An 8,942-nucleotide genomic window follows, 5' to 3' on the forward strand; every position below is an offset into this window, starting at 1 on the left:
CAAGATCTGAGACATTGTGTCCAGAAAAGTCTTGTTTATTTAAAAAGAATAACCTGTATTAAGGAAATAAAATAAGATGCCAGCTGGTCTGGTAGCTCAGTTGGTTAGAGCATCCTCCTGACACCCCACAGTTGCGGGTTCGATCCCCCGTCGGGGCACATACAGGGATCACCCAATGAATGCATGAATAAGTGGAATAACAAATCAATGTTTCTCCCTCTCCCTTCTCTCTCAAATCAATCAATAACAATAAGATGCCAATGCACACCTATTAGAATTGCTAAAAACAAAACCCTGACAATCCCAAGCTACTGGAACTCCCATACACTGCTGGTGAGAATGTAAAATGGTACAACCATGGATCTTCTCTGGCTGCTCTCAGGCCCTGCACACAGTTATCTGTTGGGGGAAGGGGGCGGGTGCTGGCTGGGCGAGAAGCCTGATAGATAGAGGCTTGGCTTTGCCCATGTGCCCACCCCGAGTCCACATGGCAGCGTTGCTTAGGTGAAGCTGCAGGGTCCTGAAAAGTCTCACCTTGCTCCTTTGAGTTACTTAAAAGACGGACATATGAGCAAGCCAATGTTTCTCATTACATTGGGGCCTTGACTTAGTGTCCCGACTAACGAGTTTTTTGAGATACCAGCTGTCTCTTGGCCGATTTTTGGCATTGAGTTGACAGAGTAATTTGAGTTAACGAGCTCCTTAACGAGCTCGGTCTCGGAACGAATTAAACTCGTAAGTCAAGGCCCCACTGTAGTAGGATATCAATCATTACTGTGCGGACGAAAAGGGGCCACAAACTAACCTGACAAGCTCGGGGGAGGCCTGTGTCATGGCCTCACAAACTGGGAGACTTAAAGTAACCACATAGGCTGGTCTGAAATGAACACTTTTTAACTAAAGGTGGTTCATGGTGGGTAGTCATGTCCTAAGGCAGTATTTGTCCCTAACAAAGGTCAATCTGTGGCAGGCAGTCAGACAGGAGCAGAGCAAGGATGATGTAGGCTAGCCGGTGGTCGGCAAACTCATTAGTCAACAGAGCCAAATATCAACAGTACAACGATCGAAATTTCTTTTGAGAGCCAAATTTTTTAAACTTAAACTATATCGGTAGGTACATTGTTATTAACTTCATTAGGGTACTCCTAAGGCTTAGGAAGAGCCACACTCAAGGGGCCAAAGAGCCGCATGTGGCTGGAGAGCTAAAGTTTGCCGACCACGGGGCTAGGCACAGAAGGTCACCAGGGCGGAAGGCCCTGGGTGCCTAGCAAAGGACAAATGTAGGGTGAGACCTAGTCCCCAGGTGACCTTTCCTACCGCAGCATATAGATGGTCAAGGGATTTGGACCCCCTGACCTTTCCTCCCTAGAGATAATATCTAGACCTCAGTTATATTTCAGCTCCAGGCTCAGAAGAGCAACCAAACCAGCTATAGCTGACCTCAGGGCCAGCTGCATTGAACAATGACCCGCTGCCCTGGTGCCAAACAATCAGTGGAGACCACAATCCTGAAAGGAAACACCTGGAGAACTGCTGACGATTCGATTGAGATCTTCCCCTGGGACCTCCCCTAAACTCTACACCCTTAAGGCCCTTAGGATGGAGGACCCAGCATTTAGCACGCAGGCCCAGCACCTTTCCCTTCCCTCCCCTCCATTTCCATTCCCCAGGTGTTACCATTACCTTCCTCACTCCCAAGCTCCAAGGGCCCTTCCTCTGCCTCTATAACTTGTTTCCTCAGCCCATTTCTTCTAGGAATTACTTCTTCCCTGTGATTTTATCAATAAACTAGTGGCCCGGTGCATGAAATTCATACACATTAAAAGGGAATTAATTAAAGGAAATATTTTAATATTGCTATTTGCCCTCTCTCTATAATAGAAGTGTCAGAGATGAAAGAAAATTAGTAAAATGTATATGAAAATCTCCCTCCTGTCAGAGTCTGGGGTGCACCATGGGACCCAGAATCAAGTCCCCGCCCACCCGCACACGCTTCAAAATCACAGGAGACCCAGACCCGGCCGCCCCCCCCCCCCCCCCCCCATCAAGTCCTGCCAGGCAGGGGCGCAGCCTCAGGTCCCCCAGCGCAGCCTCAGGTCCCCGGCTCCGGTGACAGGGCGGGGGGCACGGCCTGAGGTCCCCCACCCCGGCCAGGCTCCACGCAGCCTCAGGTCCCTGCTGATCAGTAGGACCATTTGCATATTAGCCTTTATTATGATGATGTTCTCTTAGAGTTTGAGTCTTGGCTCTGAATTCTTTCCTAGCCAGACCCAAGTACCAGGTTGCTGAACTCAGGTCCAATCTGACCCCGCCTGGTGCCGTTCTCCAGCCTACAGCAGAGGGCTGGAACTTTCAGCCCCACACAGGAAAGGGGTGGGGAGAGACTGAAGATTAATTTCTGTAAAGACTGGAACAAACAATTGGATGAGTTTTCCGGTTGGTGAGTACGTCCACGTGCTGGGAGGGTGGTGCACTCCGGTTCCGTGGGGACAGAAGCGCCTGTGCTGGGGCCTTCTGGATCTTGCTCTGTGTACCTCTTTATATGGCGATGCATCCGGATGCTTTATAATATCTTTCATAAGGTTTTTAATGGACTTTTTTAGAGTGTCAACGTAAGAAACATTCAAACCTGTGAAGAATTGTTGTGAGTTTATTTGAGCCAAACTGACGACAATTGCTGGGAAGCAAAATCTCCACAGATTGAGATGCTGCTCCAGAGAATGGCAGTTTTGCACCTTATTTTATTCATTGCAATCAAGAGAGGAGCTATATGTGGGTTACATGAAATCCATTGGTGATCAATTAGGGAGGTGGGAGAAAGCACAGCGGGAAGACCTCTGGGATTGGATAAACAGTAAAATGATAGACACATATGTACTTCTTTTACATAGTCGGGCATAGGATAGCTAACAGTCAACAATTAACTCAATAACAATGAGGGGCTGTGTGGTGTTTGCAGAGCGCTGCCTGTACTTTTGTTGTAGGTGGTGGGAATGCACCAGGTGTCTGACCAGTGGGATCAGACCAAGCCTGGGCTCAGCAACCTCGGTAATTGGGTTCTGGCTAGGAAAGAATCCAGAGCCAAGACTCAAAATGTAAGAGAACATGTATTGATAAAATCACAAAGATAGAAAAAGTAATTCCTAGAAGAAATGGGCTTAAGAAACAAATTTTTATTGATTTTTTTTTTTTTTTTTTTTTTAGAGAGAGAGGAAAGGAGAAGGACAAAGAAACACATTGATCTACTACCTCCCACAACCTGGGCACGTGCCCTGACGGGGCATTGAACTGGTGACCTCTTGTTACATGAGACGATGCTCAACCAACTGAGCCACACCGGCCAGGGTGGCCTAATGGTTCTCTCAGACCATCTGTCCACAGATCTCCTTGGGCATGTATTTCTCCTCTGTTGACGTTCTGCCCTGTATCTCTAGCACTTCTCCAGCACTATCAATCACCTGCTCACTGTCACTCTCATTGACATCTCGGGATTCCACTCCAGGTCCTGCTGTCATCCTAGTGACCCCAAGTTAATGTAAACAGCCCAGTCAACATCCGGGTCTCTCACTCTCTGAGCTTCCTCATCTTTGGTAACGTCCAGCTTCATTCCTCTTCAGCCATCAGCCTATGGCCACCCCAAGTTCTTGTCAGCACCTACGGAAGCTCTCCCTCTGAAATGAACATTTCAGTGTAGACAAAAAAAAAGGGGGGATTTATAGAAAATAACCTCTCAGGGTGATTTGATCATAAATTCCTAAATGGGTAGGTCATGGTGGTAGCACACCTCAGGCATATCATTTCTTTAGTAAAACGTTTATCTTTGCCTTAAGCAAACCCTGTTCATTGTTCTTGTGCATCCAGGTTAATACACCTTTGAAATGCCAGAGTAATCATCTTTTTAAGACCCCCTTGGAGGCATAACCACTCTCCAGGAGCACAGATGCTTGTTAACTATCCTGTAATTCAATCCCAACCTTGCTTTCTCCGACCTTCATGTGATCTTCCTTAACTACAAGTCCATAAAAGAAACTGTAAAACTGTCATTCTCCGGGGCAGTTTTTAATCTTGCTTCCGGGCAATTGTCATCAGTGTAGCTCAAAGAAACCATAAAAATTACCGACAGCTTTGGACTTTACTCTGTTGACACTAGGTCCCACTTAGGAGCTGGCTGTGTGTGCTCTGATATTTTACCCTACTTGAAAGCTAACACGTCAGCCTGACAGTTTTATGGATGCTGGTAGAAAACTCGAGACTTTTGAGTCAGAGATGAAGGACAATTTATTGCTCATAGCAATAGCATTAGCTAGAGTGTCAGCATTTCTGTGTTAGGTCCCTGAGTTCCAATTCCCATGGGGCAACTCAGGGCTGAGGGACACCTGCACACTCGGTGCAGGGCTGGGTTGCATTATAGGAGAGGAATGCTGAGGTCAGGGAATTGAAATCTTTTATAATAGGGAGTAAGTGTGCCTTTGCTCTGAAGGGCAACAGTATCTTTTTCTTCCAAAGTGCTATGGACTTGCCCTAGCCAGTTTGACTCAGTGGATAGAGTGTCAGCCTGCAGACTGAAGGGTCCCAGGTTCAATTCCCGCTCAGGGCACAGGCCCAGGTTGTGAGCTTGATCCCCAGTAGGGGGCGTGCAGGAGGCAGCTGATCCATGATTCTCTCTCTCTCCCTCTCCCGTCCTCTCTGAAATCATTAAAAATATATTTAAAACAAAACAAAGTGTTATGGACTAAGTTATGTCCCCCTTAATTTATCTTAATATACATTTTTATTGAATTCAGAGAGGAAGGGAGAGGGAGAGAGAGATAAAAACATCAATGATGAGAGAGAATCATTGATTGGCTGCCTCCTGCACACCTCACTTGGGGGATTGAGCCTGCAACCCAGGCGTGTGCACTGACCCGGAATCAAACCGAGACCTCCAGGTTCTTAGGTTGACGCTCACCCACTGAGCCACACCGACATGTCCCCCTTAATTTTAAAATTTATATGTTGAAGCCCTAATCCTCAATGTGATGGTATTTGGAGATGGGCCTTTGGAAGATAATCAGGTGTAGATGAGATCATGAGGGTGGGCCCCTTGTGATGGGATTAGTGTTCCTTGAAGGAGGGACACCAGAGCGCTTGCTGTCTCTCTGCCAATGTGAGGACACAGCAAGGAGCTCCCAGCAGAACTTGACCATGCTAGCACCTTGACCTCAGACTTCCACCCTCCAGAACTGTGAGAAATAAATTTCTGTTGTGTGAGCCACTGGCCTACACACTTCAATCGTTGCACTGTTAGCCACTTAGCCCAAGGAGACTAAACACAAGGCTATAAACCAGCAATTCTCAACCTGTGGGTCGAGAACAATGAAAATACATCCTGCACATCAGATATTTACATGACGATTCATAACAGTAGCAACATTACAGTTACGAAGTAGCAACGAAAATAATGTTATGGTTGGGGGTCACCACAACATGAGGAACTGTATTAAAGGGTTGCGGCATTAGGAAGGTTGAGAACCACTCAACAAACCTGTGCCTGTGCTCTGGAGAAAAACATCTTTTTTTTTTTTTTTTAAATATATTTTATTGATTTTTTACAGAGAGGAAGGGAGAGAGATAGAGAGTTAGAAACATCGATGAGAGAGAAACATCAATCAGCCACCTCCTGCACATCTCCCACTGGGGATGTGCCCGCAACCCAGGTACATGCCCTTGACCGGAATCGAACCTGGGACCTTTCAGTCCGCAGGCTGACGCTCTATCCACTGAGCCAAACCGGTTTTGGCTGGAGAAAAACATCTTTATCTTCCAAGGTTGTTTGCTTGCTTACCGCTTACCATGAAAATGGTAGATACCCCCAGTTCAGTTGAGATGCAAATCTACTGCATGTTCAGCATCCATCTGGCCCATGGCATTGCTGCTGTGGGACTTAGAGAACAAGGGAAGCCCATGCAAACACAATGCTCATACTGCTGTTGAGCTGTGGGCAATAAGCTTACATCTCGGACTCAAGAGTCTTCTGGTTTCCCTCAGCACCCAAACTTACTAGCTTGCAAAGAGGCTAAAATCCAAATTCCAGACTTGATACCTATGGCATAACCAAAGTGAATTTATTTTAGTTTCCCCAAGTCATGCCCTGGAAGACATCACAAATGCGACTCTTTCTATCTAGAACATTTTGGCCCTTCACTTCTCTGGCTGACCTACCTCAGTTTCTCTGGGGAGTCTTCTCTCCTGGTTCCTATTCCTCGTCTCTCGACTGTGTTATTTCCCTGTCTCTAAACTCCCACAGAGCCTTCTTCCCTAGTTGTAGCACTTTCCCCCAGTGTCTTGAAATTGCCTGTTTATTTACTTGGTCCCTCTTTTCCCAATAGAGTAGGATCTCTGTGATGTCAGAGACAGTGTTTTCTAAAAGACACTCCAGAATTAGTACATTGCCTGCCATACTGTAGGGATGCTTAATAAGTACTTATGGAATGAATGCAGTGCTATTTTACTAATATGCATAGAGCAGTATTAAAGCACACATAAAGGTCATCTAAATTAAAGTGAAGGTCTAGGAAGGGTCTTAAGGGAAACCAGAATATGTCACCACAATATATGCTTCTTTGACATAAAAGCTATTTGGGCTAAAGGCAATTAAGAAGCAGTAAATGAAGAAAATGTTTCCACTTTTCTACCTTAAAGGCAAGAAATAAATGTCTCATTTCCTGAAGACAGACCCTATTTTTTTTTAAACCTCACCTGAGGATATTTTCCCATTGATTTTTAGAGAGTAGATGAGACAGGGAAAGATGAAATACTGATGTGAGAGAAACACACCAATTGGTTGCCTCCTGCACGTGCCCCAACCAAGGCCCAGGTCCAGGGCCCAGGCTGGGGAGGAGCCTGCAACCCAGGTACGTGCCCTTAACTGGAATCAAACCCGGGACCCTTTGATCCGCAGGCCGGCGCTCTATCTCCTGAGCCAAACTGGCTAGGGCAAGACAGACTCTTATGAGCCCAGAGATCAGAGATCTGGCACCAGGGTAATATGCAAGCAAACCTTGGTAAACTAAGTCTTATCCACCTAGTCAAGGAAGATAAGGACTTCCTAGCCCTAGGTGGACTTCCTTTAGCCCAAACCTGCCTGTCTTGTCAGTTATTCACAAGTTATTGTTTCTTTTGTTGTAGGCAGCTGGAAGGCACTAGATGTCGGACCAGTGGGGTCAGATCAAACCTGGGTTCAGCAACCTCGGTTCTTGGGTTCTGGCTAAGAAAGAATTCAGAGCCAAGACCCAAACTGTAAGAGAACATTTATTTGGTAAATCACAAAGGTAGAAAAAGTAATTCCTAGAAGAAATGGGCTTAGGAAACAAGTGGTGGAGGCAAAGGAAGGGCCCTTGGAGTTTGTGAGTGAGGAAGCTAATGGTAAGGTGCAGGAAGGGGGAAGGGAAAGGCACAGGTGTGCTCCCAGGAGAGAGAGCGCACTGGGTCCTCCATCCTAAGGGCCTTAAGGGTGGAGAGTTTAGGGGAGTTCTCAGGGGAAGATCTCAATAGAATATTCAGCAGTTTTCCAGGTGCGTCCTTTCTGGATTGTGGTCTCCACTGATTGACTGGCTGGCACCAGGGCAGGGGTCATTATTCAATGCAGCTGGCGCTGAGGTCAGCTGTGGTTGGTTTTGTTGCTAATCTGGGGCTGGAGCTGAAATACATACAATGGAGGCATAGATGTTATCTCTAGGGAGGAAAGATCAGGGGGTCCAAACCACTGTGACCAACTGTATGCGAGGGGAGGAAAAGTCACCCACAGGTGATTGTCTATTGCTAGGCCACCCTGGGGACCTCCTGTAACTGGCCCATTGTCCTTGCTCTGCTCCTGTCTGTCTAACTGCCTACCACACTGTCTAATAGCGGTTCTCAACCTGTGGGTCGCGACCCCTTTGGGGGTCAAACAACCCTTTCACAGGGGTCTCCTAAATACATCCTGCATATCAGATATTTACATTACGATTCATAACAGTAGCAAAATTACAGTTATGAAGCAGCAACGAAAATAATTTTATGATTGGGGGTCACCACAAGATGAGGAACTGTATTAAAGGGTCTCAGCATTAGGAAGGTTGAGAACCACTGGTCTAAAGGATGTAAAAGCTTTCTTCTCTGGTCATTTCATTTCATAAAGGCTCCTATGGACACTGTAAAAATTCAGTAAGATTTGTGTGCTTTCTTCTGTTACTATGTCATTGTCAGCTAATTTTCAGACCCCGCTAGGGACCCTAAGTATCAAGGAAAACTTTTTCCTCCCGTATAGTTTCCTAGAAGAGGTGATGATTGGGGTTGGTCCGAAGGACGAGTCGGTTAGGTCAGGTCGGTTGAGAAGGGAGAGACACGAAAGGGGTCTCGGGCAGTGAGAATGGCATGTGAACTCGGAAGAAGTAGGTGCCTTTTAGAAACTGCAAATGGTTCAGTGTGGCTGCAGCTAAGGTCGGAGGGGGTGATGGAGTGGCAGGAGATAAAGCTGATTGACAGATAGCAAGAGCTGAATCCTGAAGTTTGAATTTTATCTAGCATCCATATTTTCAATTCAGGCTTAGACTTTTTAGTAAAGATATGCGACACATTCTCTTAAGTATGTCATAACATGAAATGGTGAGATGCAGAAAAAAATAGTAATTTAAGAAAACCTTGCCCTGACCGGTTTGGCTCAGTGGCTAGAGCGTCGGCCTGTGGACTGAAGGGTCCCAGGTTCGATTCCAGTCAAGGGCATGGACCTTGGTGTGGGCACATCCCCAGTGGGAGTGTGCAGGAGGTAGCTGATCGATGTTTCTCGCTCATCGATGTTTCTAACTCTCTATCCCTCTCCCTTCCTCTCTGTAAAAAAATCAATAAAATATATTAAAAAAAAAAGAAAACCTACTCACTTTGGACCTCTGAGCCACTGCAAACAGTAATAATACCAACCTCAG

Source organism: Myotis myotis, unplaced genomic scaffold (assembly GCF_014108235.1).
Source record: "Myotis myotis isolate mMyoMyo1 unplaced genomic scaffold, mMyoMyo1.p scaffold_m19_p_2, whole genome shotgun sequence".
NCBI classification, from domain to species: domain Eukaryota; kingdom Metazoa; phylum Chordata; class Mammalia; order Chiroptera; family Vespertilionidae; genus Myotis; species Myotis myotis.